Source organism: Ornithorhynchus anatinus, chromosome 12 (assembly GCF_004115215.2).
Source record: "Ornithorhynchus anatinus isolate Pmale09 chromosome 12, mOrnAna1.pri.v4, whole genome shotgun sequence".
Lineage (NCBI taxonomy): Eukaryota > Metazoa > Chordata > Mammalia > Monotremata > Ornithorhynchidae > Ornithorhynchus > Ornithorhynchus anatinus.
Genome location: NC_041739.1, coordinates 44,443,484 through 44,465,462, shown reverse-complemented (window position 1 = coordinate 44,465,462; position 21,979 = coordinate 44,443,484). Strand labels below are relative to the sequence as shown.

General features: G+C 46.8%; 1 long non-coding RNA gene across 3 annotated transcripts; it reads left to right on the top strand.

Annotated features, from left to right (window-relative positions):
• The first annotated feature begins 1,398 nt into the window (after positions 1–1,398).
• Positions 1,399–21,349, top strand: LOC114815430. 3 transcript variants are annotated; one of them, XR_003763194.2, is made up of 4 exons: positions 1,399–1,468; positions 1,806–1,872; positions 20,285–20,439; positions 20,686–21,349. It is a non-coding gene; the product is annotated as an uncharacterized LOC114815430 (long non-coding RNA). The 3 variants fall into 3 exon arrangements; XR_003763195.2 differs by lacking the exon at positions 20,686–21,349 and having other exon boundaries at positions 20,285–20,569; XR_003763193.2 differs by lacking the exons at positions 20,285–20,439; positions 20,686–21,349 and adding an exon at positions 9,479–9,632.
• Positions 21,350–21,979: the final 630 nt, after the last annotated feature.

The following is a 21,979-nucleotide window of genomic DNA, read 5'->3' as shown; positions in this document are numbered from 1 at the left end:
AAGTAGTGTACTAAGTTCTTGGGAGCATACAGTATAACAATGAACAGACACATTGACCTCCCTCATCTGATTCTCCCTAGGTCTTACTCTCCCCCCAGCCGACTTCCCCTGTCTGACCCTCCCCAACCTTATTCTCTCTCCTCATCTCACTCTCCCCCATCTAACTGTTCCACGTACGGCTCTCCCCTGCCTGACTCTGCCTTCATCAGACTCTACCCAAGTAACTCCCACATCTAACCCTCCCCTCACCTGACTCCCCTTGGTCTGAACCACCGCCCCCATCTGAATCTCCCTTCAGAGTCCTCTCCTGTGGGCCTAACCCTCCCTTTAAGTTGACTCTCCCCATGAATCCCATCAGCTGAGAGTGCTGGGGGCTGGGGTGGGAGGGCAGGCAAGTGCTTAGTGCAGTGCTCAGCACACAGTTGGCACTCAGTAAATACCTTGCTGGATTGGTTAAAGGGAATGATGGGGGGGGTCCATCCTCCCTCACCTGGTCTGTCCCTCCTGCCTTTCCTCCCCCTTGGCTCTCATCTCAGGGTGGCTCCAGGCCTTGTCTCCCCGTCGGACTCACCACCTTCCCCGCCAGCGCAAGCAGAATCTCTCCTCTCCTGGCTGCAGATCTTCCAGTCCTGATCCACCATGGTGGCACTGGAAAGTGACCTGGGGGAAAAACTGCTGACGGGGGGATGGGCGGTGGCGCCTCTCTCTCTGCCACATTTGTGTCTCTCCCTGCTGCATCGGTCTTTGCCAGGGCTGACCCTTTGCCGTACTTTATCCTTTCATCACTCCCGATGGGTCTGCCCCGTGTCCCGCCCCCCACTGACACTGGCAGACCCCGAGGGGCAAGGACTGATCTTGATTTCCAGCCGGGAGTGCTCTCCCAGTGCTCAGTACTGTGCTCTGTGCACAGAAAACATTCCATCGATGCCCTCTCCGCCCTGGCACTCTTGCATAGGCCTTTGGATAACGGGCCCAAAAGAGGCCCAGAGTAGGACCCTCTCCCACCATCAAGCCCCAGGAACCCCACCCCAGCCTTACAGCCCTCATTTCCAGCCTTTGCCAGATACCCCCCAAACATAGAGATACCCCCCGACCCCAAAACACACAGACACTTCTCATCAGGGCCTGAGCGGGTCATGGTCTCTGTGCTAAACTCAGAAAAATCAATATGCACAGGTTGGATCCACCAAATTTGTTCCAACTCAAGCCTAGTAGCCACACAGCTGCTTCTTTGGCTCTCTCAGACAGACAGGGCCCAGCGGGGCAGGGAGCAGAGGGAGGCTGCACCGTTGCCATGGGCACTATTGTTGAAGGAGGAGCTTGGTGAGCTAGGGGCAGAGCTTGTCATGAATGGATGTGACATCACCTGATGGTGGGCCCTGAAATGTGGCTAAAGAGCCTGGGCCCGGGTCTCAGAGGGCCTGGACTTTACTTTCAGCTCCCCCACTGGGATGCTGTGTGATCTTGGGTAAGTCACTTCATTACTCTAGACCTCAGCTCCCTCATCTGTAAAATGGGGATTAAGACTGTGAACCCCTTGTGAGACAGGGACTGTGTCCATCGTGATGATCTTGCATCTACCCCAGTGCTTGGAATAGTGCTTGGCATATAGAAAGTCCTTAATAGATACCATACTCACTATTGTTATTATGATTTCTATCATTAACAAAAGTGGTTCGGGACCAGCAGCCCATTGGCTAGTGTGGCCTCGGGAGGGGTATCTCCTGGCTGGAGCTGGCATGGTGAATTTCCCCTTTCCTTCTGGACCGTTCTTTCCACACTTCCTGTATGTCTCCTCTGTTCAGGAACCAGTTTGGACCAGAGCACTGAACTACCGTTATCACAGTCATCAAAATACTATCTTTCGAATTGGTAAGTAAATACAAGGTGCCAAGCACTGCACTAAGACTGGGGGTAGATCCAAAAGGGCTCACTTGCTAAGGAGGAGGAAGGACAGATTTGAAATCTCTCTTTACAGTTGGGGAAGCTGAGCTACAGAGGAGTAAAGGAATTTATTCAAAGTTACAGAGTGTGAAAGAGAGAGAACACAGATTAGAATCCAGGTCTCTTGATTCCCAGTTCTTTGTAATGTCCACTAGGCCAAACTACTACTGCTACTACTATTATTACTTCTACTACCATCACTATTATCACTAACTGCCATTAATATTACTACCAATACTACTACTCTTATTACCAGCATTCCTATTACCATTTTTACTCCTACTGCTACTTTTACAAATACTACTACTGATTTCACTGCTATTACTACTGCTGCTATTATTACTATTACTACTACTGTTAATTCTAATATGAGTCATTCAATCAATCAGTGGAATTTATGACTGATTACTATGGGCAGAGTGACCCATAACAAGCTTATATAATAGAGGGGGAGACAGATATTCACATGAATGAATAAAGAATGTATGACATGTACTTTAAAGATATTTCCATCAGTACTGTGGGACTGGGGGTGAAAAAAATTTCCAATGCCCTGAGGTCAGAGTTCTAAGTGCAGAGATGATGCAAAAGGGAGAAGGAGCAAGGGAAAAGAGAATTTAATCACAGAAGACATTTTGGATGAAATGTGACCTTAAAAAGGCTTGGAAGGTGAAGAGAGAGGTGGTCTGGTGTATATCAGTCTGTCAATCATACTTACTGAGTGCTTACTGTTTACAGAGCACTGTACTAATTGCTTGGTAGAGTACTATTTAGCAATATAACAGACACATATCCTGCCCACAAAGAGTATACCGTCTAGAGGGGCAGACAGATAATACAAATAAATGAACTACAGATATGGACAAAAGGGTTGTGGGGGAGATGAATAAAGGGAGCAAGTCAGGGTGATGCAGAAGAGAGTGGAAGAAAAGGAAATGAGGGCTTAGTCAGGCAGGCTTTTTGAAGGAGACGTGCCTTCAATAAAGCTTTGAAACCAGACGAGAGTAACTGTCTGTTACCATTCATTCAATAGTATTTATTGAGTGCTTACTATGTGCACGGCACTGTACCAAGCGCTTGGAATGTATAGATCAGCAACAGATAGAGACAGTCCCTGCCCTTTGATGGGCTTACAGTCTAATCGGGGGAGACAGGCAGAAAAGAACAATGGCAATAAATAGAGTCAAGGGGAAGAACATCTCATAAAAACAATGGCAAGTAAATAGAATCAGGGTGATGTACATCTCATTGAACAAAATAAATAGGGTGATGAAGATAGATACAGTTGAGTGGATGAGTAAAATGCTGAGGGGGTGAGAAGGGAGAGGGGGAGGAGGAGAAGGAAAGGGGGGAGAAGAGGGTTTAGCTGCGGAGAGGTGAAGGGGGTGGTAGAGGAAGCAGAGGGAAAAAGGCCTCTTGGAGAAGGTGAGCTTTAAGTAGGGATTTGAAGAGGGGAAGAGAATTAGATTGTCAGAGGTGAGGAGGGAGGGCATTCCAGGACCATGGGAGGACGTGGCCTAGGGGTCGACAGCGGGATAGGTGAGACTGAGGGAAGGTGAGGAGGTGGGCGGCAGAGGAGTGGAGTGTGCGGGGTGGGCAGTAGAAAGAGAGAAGGGAGGAGAGGTAGGAAGGAGCAAGGTGATGGAGAACCTTGAAGCCTAGAGTGAGGAGTTTTTGTTTGAGTGGAGGTTGATAGGCAACCACTGGAGGTGTTTAAGAAGGGGAGTGACATGCCCAGAGCATTTCTGCAGGAAAATGAGCCGGGCAGCGGAGTGAAGAATAGACTGGAACGGAGCGAGAGAAGAGGAAGGGAGATCAGAGAGAAGGCTGACACAGTAGTCTAGCCGGGATATAACGAGAGTCTGTAGCAGTAAGGTAGCCATTTTGGTGGAGAGGAAAGGGTGGATCTTGGCGATATTGCAAAGGTCTTGGCAGGTCTTGGTAACAGATCGGATGTGTGGGGTGAACGAGAGAGAAGAGTCAAAGATGACACCAAGGTTGTGGGCCTGAGAGACGGGAAGCATGGTCGTACCATCCACGGTGATAGGGAAGTCAGGAAGAAGACTGGTCTTGGGAGGGAAGATGAGGAGATCAGTTTTGCTCATGTTGAATTTTAGGTGGTGGGCAGACATCCAGGTGGAGACGTCCTGGAGGCAGGTGGAGATGCAAGCCTGAAGGGAGGGGGAGAGGACCGGGCAGAGATGTAGATCTGCGTGTCATCTGCGTAGAGATGGTAGTCAAAGCCACGAGAGCGGATGAGTTCACCAAGGGAGTGAGGGTAAATGGAGAACAGAAGAGGGCCAAGAACTGACCCTTGAAGAACTCCAACAGTTAAAGGCTGGGAGGGGGAGGAGGCACCTGCGAAGGAGGCCAAGAATGATCGGCCAGAGATATAAGAGGAGAACCAGGAGAGGACGGAATCCGTGAAGCCAAGGTGAGATAAGGTGTGGAGGAGGAGGGGATGGTCGACAGTGTCAAAGGCAGCTGAGAGGTCAAGGAGGATTAGAATGGAATAGGAGCCATTGGATATGGCAAGAAGGAGGTCATGGGTGACCTTAGAGAGAGCAGTCTCGGTAGAGTGGAAGGGACGGAAGCCAGATTGGAAGGGGTCCAGGAGAGAATGGGAATTAAGGAATTCTAAGCAGTGAGTGTAGACGACTCGTTCTAGGATTTTGGAAAGGAAGGGTAGTAGGGAGATAGGGCGATAACTGGAAGGGGAAGTGGTGTAGAGAGAGGGGTTTTTTAGGATGGGGGAGACATGAGCATGTTTGAAGGCAGAGGGGAAGGAGTCATTGGAGATTGATTGGTTAAAGGATGAGGAGGAAGTGTGTTCCAGCCGAGATGCAGGACAAGGAGAGAGGTCAATGGTGAGGTAGATGAGCTCGAGGTACAGTGAGAAAGTTGTTAATAGAGGAGTGAAGTGTGCAGGCTGTGTTGTAGTAGAAGAGCAGTGAGGTGAGGTAGGCAGGGGCAAGGTGATGAAGGGCTTTAAAGCCAATGGTGAAGAATTTTTGTTTGATGCAAAGGTGGATCAGTAACCACTAGAGTTTATATGGGAGTGGGGAAACATGGCCTGAACGTTTTTTGTGGAAAAATGTTGTGGTCAGCAGAATGAAGTATGACTGTAATCAGGGAGGTCAGCAAGAAAGCTCATAAGGTAAACAAGGTGGAATAGGATGAGTGATTGTATTTACTTGGTAGCATTTTGGATGGAGAGGAAAGGGCAGATTTTAGCTATGTCATGGATGTCGAACTGACAGGATTTAATAATAGATTGAAAATGTGTGTCAAATGAGAGAAAGAAGTCTCATCCCTGTCTCTGAGAGTGAGACAGGAAGGATTTTGGTGTCATCTTAAGTAAAAGGAAGGTTGGGGAGGAGGACAGGGTTTGGTGTTTTGACATGGTAAGTTTGAGATGATGGGAGGACATCCGGTAACGTTGTCTTGAAAACAGGAGGACATATCAGGCTGCAAAGAGGGAGAAAGATCAGGGTTGGAGAGGGAGATTTGAGAATCATTCACATAGAGGTGGCAGTTGAAACCAGGTGAGCAAATGAATTCTCCAAGGGAGTAGGTATAGAGAGAATGAAAGGGGACCCAGAACTGAACTATGATGGCCCTTCACAGTTAGGGGAGGAGAGGCAGAGGAGGAGCCTGTGAAAAAGACTGAGAGTGGCCAGAGAGATAACAGAAGATGACAGTGTCAGTGAAGCAGAGGTTGGATAATATTTCCAGGAGAAGGGGGTGGTCGACAGTGTTGAAGACAGCTGAGAAGTCAAGCAAGATTAGGATGGAGTAGAGGCCAGCAGATTTGGCAACAAGGAGATCACTGGTGACCTGCCCTTCCCACAGCAGTGCTGTGTCCTGTCCCTCCCATCTTCCCTTGTTCCTCCTCTCTGTGAACCAAAAGGATGGGGATGCAGATAGACTCACCCCTCTAGAAGCCACGGTGCAGCGTTATGTGTCTTGGGCACTTCCAAGCCACCAGACATGAGACACAAGCTGACTTCCCGACATAGCATCTTGTCTACTGACTGGCAGATATCAATCTGAGGATGCATCCCACTAGCGGATCATAAACCAACCCCTTCGCAAAGGGGAGGCAGATCAAATAAGGCTGCACAGTCACATCTGCTATCCGAACAATCCACTCTTAATCAAACACCTCGCTGATCCCCAGCCCAGTCACCCACTGGCTATTCATTCATTCATTCATTCATTCATTCATTCATTCATTCATTCATTCATTCATTCCAATCACATTTTCTGAGCGCTTACAATATATACAGTACCGTACGAAACTACTGGAGAGTACAATATAACAATAAGCGGACACATTCCCTACCCACAAGAGGTCATCAGCTGTTGAATTCCCACTTTACGGATGAGGAAGCTGAGTTTCAGAGATGTTAAATTCTGTATTTGAGATCACATAGCAGACAACGGTGAGTGAGGCAATTAGAACGTGGCTCAGCGGGAAGAGCATGGGCTTTGGAGTCAGAGGTCATGGGTTCGAATCCCAGCTCTACCACTTGTCAGCTGTGTGACTTTGGGCAAGTCACTTAACTTCTCGGTGCCTCAGTTACCTCATCTGTAAAATGGGGATGAAGACTGTGAGCCCCACGTGGGGCAACCTGATTGCCCTGTGTCTACCCCAGCGCTTAGAACAGTGCTCGGCACATAGTAAGCGCTTAACAAATACCAACATTATTATTATTATTAGAATCCAGGTGTCTGGACATCAAGTTTTGTGCACTTTCCAATAGGTCATGGTGCTTCTCTTCCAATACTACACTAGAAATCAATTAATAAATCAATCAATGGAACTTACCGAGTGCTTACTGGGTGGAGCAGTGCTTGGCAGAGTCCAGTACAGACTTGGTAGACATTTTCCCTGCACACAGCAAGCTTACAGTCTAGAAGGGGAGACGGGCACTAGTATAAATACATAAATTACGAATATGGATATAAGTTCTGTGGAGCAAAGGATAGGGTGAATATGAAGCATTCAAATTGTACAAAGATAACTGTGTAAGTGACACAGAAGGGAGAGAGCTTAATTAGGGAAGGCCTCCTGGAGGAGCGTAACTTCAGTAATGCTTTGAAAGTGAATGGTATTCTGGAGAGACACAGAAAAACAGTAAGAAAGCAAAAAGAGTAAGGGCTATTTGCCTCTCCAAGACTAGGTTAATTTTAGAGAATGTCTGATGTGTACAATCTTCCTTGTATATCATCAGATTATTTTGACTCTCTTCCTCTGAAGAATGTCATCTCATTATCACACTCAACCTAAGCATTATTGTGAGATAGCTAGAGGAAGATGGATTTTATCTTCAAAACCATGTTCAAGCCTATTCATAATATAAAATAACTGAAGATAGCTGACAAGTATCTACCTCACTCTTCAGTCCCCTGCAGCTTCAGCCGATGAATATAGATATATATTCTATATATTCTCTCTCTTTCTCTCTCTCTCTCTATATATATACATAAAATGGCACCATGTAAGTGCTTAAAAATTACATACAAATAATGAAACATTTCTTTTTTTAAAAGAAAGGAAGGTAGTCTTACCCCACTTCAAAAAATCAAGACTATCCAGATCCTGTTTTCTGACACCCAAAATAAAGTTCTAGGAATCCAAAAGTGTCTAAAAGTTTATACCTCGGACCACACCCCAGAAAAAAAACAGAAAAGTGTCATCTCTGTTTTGGGAGAAATACTTTTATCAGTTCTATGGTTTATCCAGACTGTGCTGCTACTTCATATAATTTTGGACGGGCACCAAAGTGGTATGTGGACCTCCCCTTTTTGAACAGAACTCAGTTGTGCTCAAGAGAAACCTCTCCAAATTCTGCTCAGAATATGGCAGGGGAAGAAGCCTATTTCTTCTACCATTCATTCAATCAATCAGTTACATTTATCACATGCTTACTATGCAGAGAACTGTATGAAGCACCTTGGAATGTACAGTATGAGAGACTTGGGAGATGTGATCCCTGCCCACAGGAGCTCACCATCTACTGTGTGCAGATCACTATACTGAGTGCTTGGGAGGGATTTCTCTGCCTCTCTGCAGCCTTACATTTCCTCCTGCTTCAAGACATCTCTATGTAGGTGTAGACCTGTCACTTCAAGCTTAACATGGCCAAAACATAGCTCCTTATCTTCCCACCCAAACCCTGTCCTCCTCGTCACTTCCCTATCACTGTAGATGGCACCATCACTCCTCCTGTCTCACAAGACCTTCGCCTTGGGGATATCCTTGGCTCATCTCTCTCATCCAATCCACATATTCAATCCATCACTAAATCCTGTCGGTCCAATCTTCACAACATTGCTAAAATTAGCCTTTTCCTCTCCATCCAAACTGCCATCTCATTAATGCAATCAATCATCCTATCCTGCCTGGATTACTGTATCAACCTCTTTATTGACCTCCCAGCCTCCTGTCTCTCCAGTCTCTACTTCACTCTGCTGCAGGGATCATTTTTCTATAAAACGGTTAAGTGCATATCTCCCCACTTCTCAAGTCCCTCCAGTGGTTTCCTGACCACCTCCCCCCCCCTGCCAGCCCCCATCCCACATCCAGCAGTAACTTCTCACCCTCAGATGTACAGCTCCCTCCCTCCTTCCTCACCTGGCTGCTCTCTGCCTGCAACCCAGTCCGCATACTCTGCTCCTCTAATGCCAACCTACTCACTGCACCTCCATCACTTCTATCTCGCCGATGACTTCTCCCAAGTCCCATTTCTGCGCTGGAATGCCCTCCCCCTTCATAACCAACAGGCGATCACTCTCCCCACCTTCAAAGACGTACTGAAGGCCATCGTCCAAGAGGGCTTTCCCTGACTAAGTCTTCATTTGTTCTTCTCCCAATCCCTTCTGTGTCTCCCTGATTTACTCCTTTCCTTCACCCGTCTCTTAGCCCCACAGCACTTGTGACCACGTTTGTCATTATATTAATGTCTGTCTCTCACTCTACACTGTAAGGCCGGGAATGTGTCTACCAACTCTGTTACACTGTTATATCTTCCTTCCCCAACCATTTGGTACAGTGCTTTGCACATAATAAGCGTCCAATAAATAGGACTGATGTATTGATTCATTGATCGATTTGAGTATCATTTGCATTATTGATTGAAAGTAATCCACTTGTTTGAGGGATCACAGGTCCTATTTGATTTCGGGTTTCTCCTTAAATCCCTCTGGGAACTTGGGAACCTCCGTCCCCTGGGCAGGCAAAACTGGAATCATCAGCGGCAAAATGAAGTCACCCACAACGCCCACCTCCATCTTTATTTCAGAGTTTAGGGCATCGGTCTACATTGTGAATTTTGACCCTTCAAGGATTCCGTTAGAACGGCTTCTGGCCTAGTGGATAGAATCCGGGCCTGGGAGTCAGAGACCTGGGTTCCAATCCTGCCTCTGCCAACTCTGCTGTATGATCTTGGGAAAGTCACTTAACTTTTCTGGGACTTAGTTCCCTCACCTGCAAAATGGTGATTCAATACCTATTCTCCCTCCTCCTTAGACTATGAGCCTTACGTGGGACCTGATGATCTAGCTACCCCAGAGCCTAATTCAATGCTTGGCATGTGACGAATCCAAAAAAAATCAAGTTGCAGCAACACAGCACAAGAGGTTTTTTTTAATTGCAATGTATAATAAAGATCTGTATGAGTGAGGACAGGCATAGTCTGTTGCGTCAAAGGGGGCTCAACCTCAACCCAGGAATGTGGAAGAGGTAGCTAGCGATAGTCTCTGGCAGGCATGGTGTTCCTTCACCCCAACAACAGACCCCAATTAAGGGTGGCTCCACACTTTTTTAACTGACCACAGGATGTGGTTGGTTTGACAAGAGGGGAAGTTTGCAGCTGAAGCATGATTTAGGAAAACGTGGTAGATACCCACAATGGGGAATGAAAGCAAAGTGGAGTAAGGCAGATTAAGAGCCGGTTTCACACTGGTGATAGAAAAAGATCCCTTTGCTAGTCGTGGTCCAGTGAAGACAATCAGAAGGGTATAGGTAAGTTGAAGAATGTCTTCATCTTTCCAGACCACTTTCACGTTGACCACTTAATTTTTGTCCTAAAAGAAGCCCTGGGAGATAATTGGGAGAAACAGAAGGTGGGCCTCCTCAGTGATCTTCCTGCCTCCGTTTTCTTCCCACTCCAGGACGGTCTTCAGTCTGCTTCCCAGACAATTTTTCTACAATTTGGGCTTAATGTACAAAGACCGCAGCACCCAACACCTCTAAACCCCTGATTCCCCCATCCTCTCTAAATCTTCTGATCCCCAACTCTTAACCTCTGACAGGCCAGGTCTTCACATCACCATGAAACCCTCTTACACAGAGAGAGGGATCAAGTCCCGATTTCCTCCCCTCTTCATGCAGCTGCATTGCCAAACACTACCATCACATCCTGGCCCTGGTGTTTGCCGTGGAGCAGATCAACAAAGACCCCAGCCTCCTACCCAGTGTCTCCCTGGGATTCCACATCTCTGATAATTTATTCCGGGAGAGGCTGGCCGTGGAGCAGTCTCTGATCCTGCTCTCGGGTGCGGGATGGACAGTTCCCAATTACAACTGCGAGGGGTGGTGCAAGCTGGTGGCCGTCATTGGCGGGGTCAGAACCTCCTTGTCCATTGCCAGGGCCAATATCCTTGGATTCCACAAGCTCCCCCAGGTAAGAGACCTCAGCTCAATCCTAATTAGTGTCCTTAAAGACTCTGTGGCAGGAGAAAGTGACCAAGCACTTAACCTCCATTTCTGCTTCCTCCAGGATCATATCCCTCAATTTCTTTCCACACACCTGGATGTGGACAATCACTTCTGGGATTTCTGAAACTTTCTGCAGGTTCCCAGAGTCGTGGTTCTGGCCCGCCATTTCTATATCTGGAAATCTCCTCCGATATCAATGTGTTTCTTACATTAGTGTATGTCTTCCTGCCTTTCCACTGTTTCTTTGGTTCCAAATTCTCCTGGGTGACTATGCCATTGTGAAATACTGGTGTGGTTCTGGGGCAGGGACAAATTGAAGAGGGAGAGGCTGGAAATCGTAGCAGTGGACTGCCTTACCCTCACGGGCTGCTTTCCTGTATCCAGTGGGGCAGCTTTTGAGCATCCCGGTGGGGTAGGAACAACACCAAGAAAGAAAATGATTTAGAGAGAGAAGAGAGTGGGGGTGGAAGCAGATTTCCATGAGAATGGTGAGATTATGCACTGAGGAAAGGTGAGAAAATGCCTGGCCTTTTAGGTAGCATTGTGTCTTCTTTCCTGGGAATTGTGTTGGCAAAGACTCTAGGTAATTCCAAGACTGCATGTCCATTTCTAATGCCTTATTCATTTTATTCCGCAAGATTGCAAATTACGGGACGAACTTTCATATCACTTCATCAACCATTGAACGCATAAACTAATAAAGACGAATACATGCTGGAAATCCCCATATTCGGATCCCATTTCCTCCTCATATCCAATCCAGCTCACCCAGACCTCCCCCAGCCTAAATTTCCTTCTTTAGGGAGTACGGGAACCCAAATGTGGGAGTTGGGGAAATCTGGGGACCGTCACTCTCTGGATTGTCCTCCTCCAGTTGCCCCCCATCCAATTTAAAGACCTCCAGAAGACTCCCATCCTACATCTGTCAGAAGAGACTCAGTTCACAGGAGTAGAGACTGTCTAGGGGGCGCAGTGGGTCTCATTGTGGGTTGATAATAATAATAATAACAATAATAATAATAATATTGGTATTTGTTAAGCCCTTACTATGTCCAGGGCACTGTTCTAAGCGCTGGGGGAGATACAGGGTCATCAGATTGTTCCACATGAGGCTCATAGTCTTAATCCCCATTTTACAGATGAGGGAACTGAGGCACAGATAAGTGAAGTGACTTGCCCACAGTCACACAGCTGACAAGTGGCAGAGTTGAGATTAGAACCCATGACCTCTGACTCCAAAGCACGGGCTCTTTCCACTGAGCCACGCAAAGGAGTCATTCTTGACAATCCTTTCCCTTAAAAAGATTGATTTGAGGGTCTACTTCATCGCTCCTGCTCCATGGGGATGGTGAGACAGGCAGAAGCAGATGACGAAGGAGGAATTTATGCAAGGGTCAGGGAAGTCACCCACCTACTCTCATATCAAATTCAGACCTCCTTTTGGGATGGGGGAAGGGTGAGGGGGTGTAGAGGGGCTGGGAGAGTCTGTGGGATGTACCACAGCCTGTTTCAATGAGTAAAGGGCAGAGTAAAGAGGCAGGGTGGAATAATGGAAAGAACCTGGGTTTGACCCCCACCCCTCTTAGACCTGGAAAAGAGACATTGTTGGGGCTAAGGGGTTGGGGCTCACCTAGACCTTGAGTTCCCTGTCCCTTACCCACCCCTAAAAGACTTGGGAGTTGGTTTGCCAACATGACAGCCCAGCTCTAGTTGGGGTGATTACTTATCGAGTATGCACACCCACACCAGAGGCAGAGGGAAGAGGGAGGAGTGGCACCCCTTCCCCCTTATGGAAAACCTGGGATTGGCCGTTGGCTGGTCCGTTTGAGAGGGGCTGTCACTCTGCTGCCTGGATCATTTTATAGAAAAACATGCAAGTCATGTTTCCCCACTCCTCAAGAATTACCAATGATTGCCCATCCCCTCCTCATCAAAGTGAAACTCTTCACCATCAGGTTTAAAACCGTCCATTAGCTTTCTCCCTCCTATCGTATGTCACTGCACTCCTATTCATTTATTCATTCAGTTGTACTTACTGAGTGCTTTCTATGTCCAAAACACTGTACTGAGCGCTTGGAAGAGTAATGCGTAACCACAAATAAACATATTCCCTGCCTACAACGAGCTTAGAGTCTAGAGGAGGAGACAGACATTAATATAAATTACTAATATGAATATGAGTTGTGGAGCTGGGAAGGAGGATGAATAAAGGGACACAACTCAGAGCAACTCAGAAGGGAGTAGGAGACGAAGAAAGGAGGGCTTAGTCAGGGAAGGCCTCTTGGACAAAATGTACTTTGAATATGGCTTTAAAGGGGGGAAGTAAACATAAAATATGGAGGTACAGTGAGCATATTGACATTAGAGGAGCAGAGTGTGCGGGCTGGGCTGAAGTATGAGAGCAGCATGGTGATGTAGAAAGGGGCAAACAGATGCAAGGCTTAAAAGCCAATGGTGAGGATTTTCTCTTTGATGTAACAGTGGATGGGCACCACTGGAGTTTCTTGAGGAGTTGGGACAACATGGCATGAAAGTATTTGTAGAAAAAAAAGATCTACCCCAGTGCCGTCACATAGGCCTGGGAGTCAGAGTACCTGGGATCTAATCCTGGCTCTGCCACGTTTCTGCTGTGTGATGTTGGGGAAGTTATTTAACTTTTCTATCATCGGTACAGTGAGAATTAAGACAGTGAGCCCCAAGTTGGACAGGGACTGTGTCCAACGTATAAATTTGCATCTCTCCCAGCTCTTAAAAAAAAACAACAAACTTGTGGTGTTTGTTACTATGTGCTAGGCAGTGTACTAAGTCCTGGAGTAGATACAAGAAAATTGGGCTCAACGCAGTCCCTATCCCATATGGTGTTCACACTCTCAATCTCCATTTTACAGATGAGGGAACTGAGGCAGAGAGAGAAGTGACTTGCCCAAGGTCACACAGCAGACGGGTAGCAGAGTTGGGATTAATAATGTTGGTATTTGTTAAGCGCTTACTATGTGCAGAGCACTGTTCTAAGCGCTGGGGTAGGCACAGGGGAATCAGGTTGTCCCACGTGGGGCTCACAGTCTTAATCCCCATTTTACAGATGAGGTAACTGAGGCACAGAGAAGTTAAGTGACTTGCCCACAGTCACACAGCTGACAAATGGCAGAGCTGGGATTCGAACTCATGATCCCTGACTCCAAAGCCCATGCTCTTTCCACTGAGCCACGCTGGTTCTCATGGCTGATTAGAACCCAGCTCCTTCTGACACCCCAAGCCTGTGCTCTATACGTTAGGCCTTGCTGCTTCTCTAAGCCATTCTGCTTTTCTTAATAAAGCTCCTTCTTATAAAAGTGCCTGGCATATAGTAATCACTAAAGAAATACAATTAAAAAAAGCTTCTCTGACCCTCAGGTTCCTCAGTTCCTCATCTACCAAAATGGGTTTCGATTATTGCCCCCCCCCCCCCCGAGATTAGACTATAAACCCCATGTTGGACCAGGACTGTGTATGACTTGATGCTTTTGTATCTACCCACCGATTACTGAAAAGCTTGTCAATCTATCAGTGGTGTTTATCATGCAGTTACTACTGTGTGCAGGGCACTGTTCTAAGCCCCTGGGAGAGTCCAATAAGATGAAGTTGATAGAAATTTTCCCTTCCCAAGACAAGCTCACTGTCTACAGGGGGCAACAGACATCAGTATAAATAATTACAGACATGGACCTAGGTGCTGGGTTGAAAGGGACTATCATTCCTAACCCTATTCTGAGGCTCAGAAGGCGGTCATTGAGGCCCATGACTTGTGCATAACCTGTAAAAAAACCCAAAAAACAAACACCTCTATTGAATAGAGGGTTTTTTTTATTTTATATTATGTAATTTTAATGGAATTTGTTAAGCACTCACTCTATGCCAGGCACTGTACCAAACACTGGGGTAAACACAAGCTAATCAGGTAAACACGGTTTATGTCCCACATGGGGCTCACAGTCTTAATCCTTACTTTACAGATAAAGCAACTAAGAGAAGTGAAGTGACTTTCCCCAACACAGCAGACAAGAACTGGGATTAGAATCAATCAATCGATCAATCAATGATATTTGTTGAGCGCTTACTATGGCAGAGCACTGTACTAAGCATTTGGGAGAATACAATACAACAGAATGTAGCATACATATTCCCTGTCCATAACGCCCTGACAGTCTAGAGGGGAAGACAGTCACTAATGTGAAAAAATAAGTAAATTATGATATCTAATTTAAAGTTTTGGACATCAGTGCTGTGAAGTTGAAGGAAGGATGAATATTAATATCTATTTCCCCTTCTAGACTGTAAGCTCGTTGTGGGCAGGAAATATTCCTGTTTATTGTTGTACTGTACTCTCCCCAGCACTTTGTACAGTGCTCTGCACACAGTAAGCACTCTCAATACAACTGACTGATTGACTGACACAGAAAGAAGAATCAGCTCCTTCTGACTCCCAGGCCCGGGTTCTATCCATGAGGCTGCAAGACTTCTCTACTGTTTGAATTTTATGTAACTCACAGTAATGTTTGAATTTTGGTCCCCTGAACCCTTTCCTAAGTTGAAAACCCAGCGATGCCACTGTACACCTGGTCTACATAAACAGAGCTCTGCTCATTTTTGAGGACCCCAAGTCAGGCAATAGTGTCCCCCTACCCCAAAAGCCCCACCCCCGACTAACCAGGGACACCGATCACAGTCCAGGTTGCCCTGCTTATAATGAAACTAATAAAAACAACAACAATAATGATAATAATAATAATGACAATAATAATGATAATTGTGCCATTCGTTAAGTGCTTACTATGTACCAGGCACTTTTCTAAACGCCGGGGTAGTTCAAGGTAGTCAGGAAAAACTAATCCATGGGACCCCTCCCTCCCAAGCCGAGGCAGCCACCTAGCCCTGATACCCTCCAAATGATGCCCCCTGCCAAAAACGCCACCAGTGGTGACATCAAAACATGGACAGTCATACACTTTTTTAAATCAAAATCCTCTCCTCCAGCTCTCTCCTGGACCCCTCCAAAGTGGCTTCTGTCCCCTCCACCCCACTGAAATCATCCTCTCATAGGTCACCAATGACCTCCTTCCTGCCAAATCCAACAGCACGAAGTCCATCCTAACCCTCCTCAACCTCTCAGCTGTCTTTGACCCTGTCGACCATCCCCTTCTCCTCAACACGTTATCCAACCTTGGCTTCACTGACTCCGTCCTCTCCTGGTTCTCCTCTTATCTCTCTAAGGCCATTCATTCTCAATCTCCTTATCGGGCATCACCACCCCCTCCCATCCCCTAACTCTAGGGGTCTCTCAAGGATTGGTTATTGGTCCCCTTCTATTCTCCATCTACATTCACTCCCTTGTTGAACTCATTCAGTTCCAAGGCTTCAACTATCATCTCTACGAGAATGGTACCCAAATCTCTACCTCTTCCCCCGTTCTCTTTCCTTCCCTCCAGGCTCGCATCTCCTCCTGCCTTCAGGATATCTCTCCTTGGATGTTCTCCAGCTACCTAAAACTCAACATATAAAAGACAGAGCTCCTTATCTTCCCCCCAAAACTCTGACATTTCGCTGATGTTCCTGTCACTGTGGCTGTCACTACCATCCTTCACATCTCACAAGCCCATAACCTTGGTGTCATCCTTTACTCTGCTCTCTCATTCACATCACACATCCAATCTGTCAACAAAGGCTGCCGGTCTCACCTTCACAACATCGCCAAGATTCTCCCTTTCTTCTCCATCCAAAACATAGCCAAGATTCTCCCTTTCTTCTCCATGCAAATCACTACCACGTTAGAACAATCACTCATCCTATCCTTCTGGATTACTGCATCAGCCTCCTTTCTGACCTCCCATCCTCCTGTCTCTTTCAACTTCAGTCCATACTTCACTCTACTGCTTGGATTATCTTTCTACAGAAACGTTCTGGGCATGTCACCCCTGTCCTCAAAAATCGCCAGTGGTTGCCTATCAACCCCTGTATCAAGCAAAAACTCCTCACTGTTGGCTTTAAAGTTCTTCATCACCTTGCCCCTTCTTACCTCATCTCTCTTCTCTCCTTCTACATCCTAGCCCGCACACTCAGCTTCTCTGGTGCTAACCCTCTCACTGTGCCTCTTTCTCGCCGATACCACTGTCCACCCCTGGCCCATGTCCTACCTCTGGCCTGGAATGCCCTCCCTCCTCAACTTTTCCAATCACACTTTCCCCCTTCAAAGCCCTACCGAAGGCTAATCCCCTCCAGAGGTCTTCCCAGACTAAGCCCCCCTTTTCCTCAGTTCCCCCTCTTCCCCCTTGCCCCAAGTCACTCCCTTTGCTCTACCTCCCTCCCTGCCCCAAAGCATATGTGTATATATGTATATGTATATAATTCTATTCATTTATATTAAATCCTGTTTACTTGTTTTAGTGTGTATGTATCTATAATTCAATTTATTTCTTTGATGCTATTGATGCCTGTTTACTTGTTTTGATGTCTGTCTCCCCCCTTCTAGACTGTAAGCCCGTTGTGGGTAGGGATTGTCTCTCATTATTGCTGAATTGTACTTTCCAAGTGCTTCGTATAGTGCTATGCACACAGTAAGCATTCAATAAATACTATTGAATGAATGAATGAATCCTTTGATCGGCATGGGAGCAGCTTGGATGGAGAGAAAAGTGCAGATTTTTAGTAATGTTGTGAAGGTTGAATTGACAGGATTTAGTGACAGATTGAATATGTAGGTTGACTGGCAGAGATGAGGTGAGGATATCACCAAGGTTACAGGCTCGTGAAACAAGGAGAATGGTGATGCTAATGTGGCAGGAAAATCGGTGGGAGATCAGGGTTTGGATCAGAAGATGAGGAATTCTGGTTTGGCAGTGCTCATCTTGAGGAGTCAGTTGGAAATCCAGATAGAGAAGTCAGGGAGGCAGGAAGAAATGAGAGATTGCAGAGAAAGAGGGAGGCCAGTGCTGGAGAGAGAGATTTGGGAATCATCTCCGTGGACAAAGGAATTGAAGGCATGATAGTGAATGAGTTCTCCAAGGGAGTGGGTGTAGAAGTAGAATGGAAGGGGACCCTGAACTGAGCCTTAAGGAGCCCCCACTTTTAGCGGGCGGGAGGCCGAGGAAGAGTCTACGAAAGAGACTGAGAATGAGCAGACAGAGAAATAGGGTAGAACCAGGAGAGGACAGCGTCCATGAAATCAAGGTTGAATAATGATTCCAGGAGAAGGAGGTGGTACTCAGTGCTAAATGCAGTTGAGGGGTTGAGGAGGATTTGGATGGAGTAGAAGTCAGAGCACTTGGCAAAAAGGAGATCCTTGGTGACTAGGTATGATGTCCCTAAAATCTCTCCTGCTCCTCCCTGTCCCTTGCTTCTCTTGCCCCTTATTCAACTCTCCCATATTTCCCAGCAGTATCTCAAAATGTAATCTCCCATCTCCTCTCAAAATCTAACTCCTCCATCTGAGCCTTACCCCATCCCTTAGCAGCCTTTCAAAAAACTTACCCCCTCCCTTCTCCCCTCCCTGACCACCATCTTCAGCTGTTTGCTCTCCAATGGCTTCTCCCCCACAGCTTTCAAACATGCTGGTGTCTCCCCTATCCTAAGAAAGCCTCAGATCTCCCTCCAGTTATCACCGCATCTCCCTCCTACCATTCCTTTCCAAACTCCTTGAGCATATTGTCTACACACACAGTCTCAATTTTTTCTCCTCCAATTCTCTATTTGGTCCCCTCTAATTTGGTTCCTTCCCCCTTCACTCGACAGAAACCACCCTCTCAAAGGTCTCCAATGATCTCTGATTTGCCAAATCCAATAGCTTCTACTCCATCCTAATCCCCCGCAACCTCTCAGCTGCCTTTAACACTGGAAACAATATCCAACCTCGACTTCAACTGACACTGCCTTTTCCTGGTTCCCCTTTCATCTCTTTGGCCGCTTATTCCCATTCATTCCTGGGAGTTGCTGCATTCTCTGACTTCACTTCCTCTCTTCCAATTCCTTCCTTGGCAGCCTCCAATCTGGCTTCTGCACCCTTCATTCCACAGCAACTTCTTTCTCTCAAGTCACCAACGTTCTTCTTGCCAAATCCAATAGCTTCTACTTCATTCTGATCCTCCTTGAACTCTCAGCAGACTTCAACACTGTGGACCTCCCGCTTCTTCTAGAAGTATCATGAAATCAATAATCCCTATGCAGACTCTGACCAGGAGATACCCAGGGCCCCGTCCCTGGACGTACGAGTCCTTAGCTGCTGAACCCAATTGACTCTGGCCACATGTCTGGGCACAAGGTCAGGTGACACTCCACCCATTCTTGACAGGCTCCGCCCCCTTCAGAATATCTCCCCATGCCCTTCCTCCTTCCTTATGAAGCTGGTCTCTCAATAATGGTGTCCTTGGCGACGGAGTCCCCTCCCTAAGCCCCCCAGCCGCGCTGGCCCCTGTCCAGCTGAGAGAGCTAAACAGGAAGCTGTGTGGCTACTAGGCTCAAGTCGGGACCCATTTGGTTCGGGGAAAGCTACGTGAATTGACTTCTCAGCATCTAGCACAGAGTTCGTGATCCAACCTGATCCTGGTGAGGAGAGTCTATAGGTTTGGGGGCGGTGGGTTCCCCTCAGAGTGGCTCTGTTAATGGGGACCACTAATGTGATCCCCGGGTTGGTGGGTTGGCGTAGGGTCTCGCTCTGGGCCTCTCCGGAGCCTGTTACCAAAAGGCCAGTGTTCCCTTTGCAGTACCGGCAGAGAGGGGAAGGATATCGATGGAGTGCTTCCTGTGGGCAAAGCATTGTACTGAGCACTGGCAGAGCACTGGCAGAGCACTCCCGTTGGGGAATCAGGCCCAGTCCTCGCCTCTCGGGGTCTTCCGGCCTAACAGTGTCAGCGGGGGGAGGGGCCTGGGGCAGACCCTTCGGGAGCGATGAATCGATGAAGTAGGACACAGTGTCGGCCCCGGTGGGGACCGATACAACATGGGGAGAGAAAAAAGTGGCAGAGAGCGAGGGGCCACTTTCCGTCCCCACTGGTGGCAGGTTTTCCCACAGGTCATTTTCTTTCCAGAGCCACCATGGCAGAGCGGACCTGGAAGGTCCGGAGCGAGCAGAAATCTGTATGAGCCGGTGATGAGTCCGAAGGGGAAGAAAGTGTTCTCAGTTGGACAGGGATTGTGCCCATTGTGCTTCTAGTGCATCTAACTCTGTGCTCAGTACAGTGGTTGGCACATCGGCCACTTGTGAGCTGAATGACCTTGGGCAGGTCACTTTGCTTCTCTGGGCCTCTGTTACCTCTTCTGTAAAAGGAAGATCGAGACAGTAAGCTCCGTGTGGGTTATGGACTGAGTCTAACCTAATTGATTTGAATCTGCTCCAGTGCATAGTACCAGACCTGGTATAAAGGTAAGCACTTAATAAATAACATACAAAGAAAAAGAAGGGAAGAAAGGAGAATCCAAGTGAGAAAGGAGGCCCGGCTTGCTTATCCTCCCCTTTAACCAATCCAGGGAGCTCTTTACTGAGTGCTTACTGAAAGATGTTGAGAAAACCTGAACCAGACCAAAACCACAGTGACTTCCTGGCCACAGTGACTTCAACCCTTGTTTTTCTTTTTCTTCTTTTTTAAGGCACTAGGAGGCATGCTGTCCATGTAGACCTCGGGGCACCAGGCATACACTGTTCACATGCGCCTCGGCCCCTGATTGGGCCCGGCACCTGATCCGGCAGAGACCTTGGGGCAAGCTGAAAGGAGTTCGGGGAAGAGCCTAGCACAGAGATAAAGGTTTTGTTAGGTTTTAGCCATATAAGGAGAAATTCTCATATAACGTAGCCGATTGGGTTGCGACTCGCACATGGGGGTGTGGTCGGTTGTAACGTGGAATTACCATCTAATAAAAGTAAGCTGGGAGGGATGGTTCGGGACTGTTCATCACTCGTACCCAATTTGGGGTGAACGGGCGGGCAGTCACTTTCCTCCCTTTTCTGCTTTTTGCCTCGCTCTCCTGAGTCCGTTCATTTCTTCACCAAGGTTACAATTCCCTCGCATCTACGCCTCTCCCCACAAGAATCCCCAACAGCTTCTGCGACCATGAAGGGACCTTGTGCAAGGATTGGACAGACGTACTTAAGTGGATGGATGTACTAAAGATTCTTCGGAAAAGAGATATTTGCGAGCTCGTGACATTTGTAAGTATGAAAACACGTTTTTAGGGTCTATCTACCCCATTTCCTGGGGAATTTAAGGTACTATTTGAAGCGCCAGCGGGTTGAGCAGGTAAGCGTCATCCTCCCTTTATTTGGGGTAGGATTCTCTCTGTGCTGTTCCCACAGAGAGGGGACCCTCTGCGCCGTTCCTGCAGAGAGGGGACTTTTCCGATTAGGAGAAGGGGATCACTCTAGGAGTCATCCTAGAGAGCTCTGGGAGACTCCCAGATGGCTTTCCTGGTTGGGGAAAAGACTTCCCGGTACAGGGAAGGATGGGGTCATGTAATTTGAAAGATGACTCCTGTTTTACAAAAGTCCTCCCATCTTGAGATCAAGGCTGCCTTCACATAAAAAAAAGGGGGATGACCAAAAAACAGATCCCAGCAATCATTATGTTTTTCACCTTACCTATTGGAACCCTTCATCTGTATCCATTACCCTATTTATTCATTACCCTATTTATTTTGTCATTACCCTATTTATTTTGTCATTACCCTATTTATTTTGTTAATGATATGTACATCACCTTGATTCTATTTATTTGCTATTGTTTTAATGAGATGTTCATCCTTTTGTTTCTCTTTATTACTGTTGTTCTTGTCTGTCCATCTCCCCTGATTAGACTGTAAACCTGTCAAAGGGCAGGGACTGTCTCAATCTTTTACCGATTTTTTTTACATTCCAAGCGCTTAGTACAGTACTCTGCACATAGCAAGCGCTCAATAAATACTATTGAATGAATAAATCTATTTTCACTGTACATTCCTCGTCTTCATTTTCATAACCTGCCAGTTATTCAATTTTTTTCATTGTATAGTAGATTTTAGGATTTTCTTTTTTAAAAAACTGTCTTTTCAAGTTGGTATTTCTGTAAGATATTGTCTTTGTTCAATATATGTGTGTGTGTGTGTGTGTGTGTGTGTGCATGCTTACGTATGTATATTTTTAAGTCATTTTTACATCACCCATCGTGAAACCAAGCCATACTGCTTTTAAGCCAGTGGGAAGGAGCAAATTTTATAATGTAACATTTTGGGGGTGGTAAACACATGCAAATGGCTTGCATGTGCTCTAGACTATTGAAAGGGAACCACAGTTATAGCAGAGAAATTTTTAGG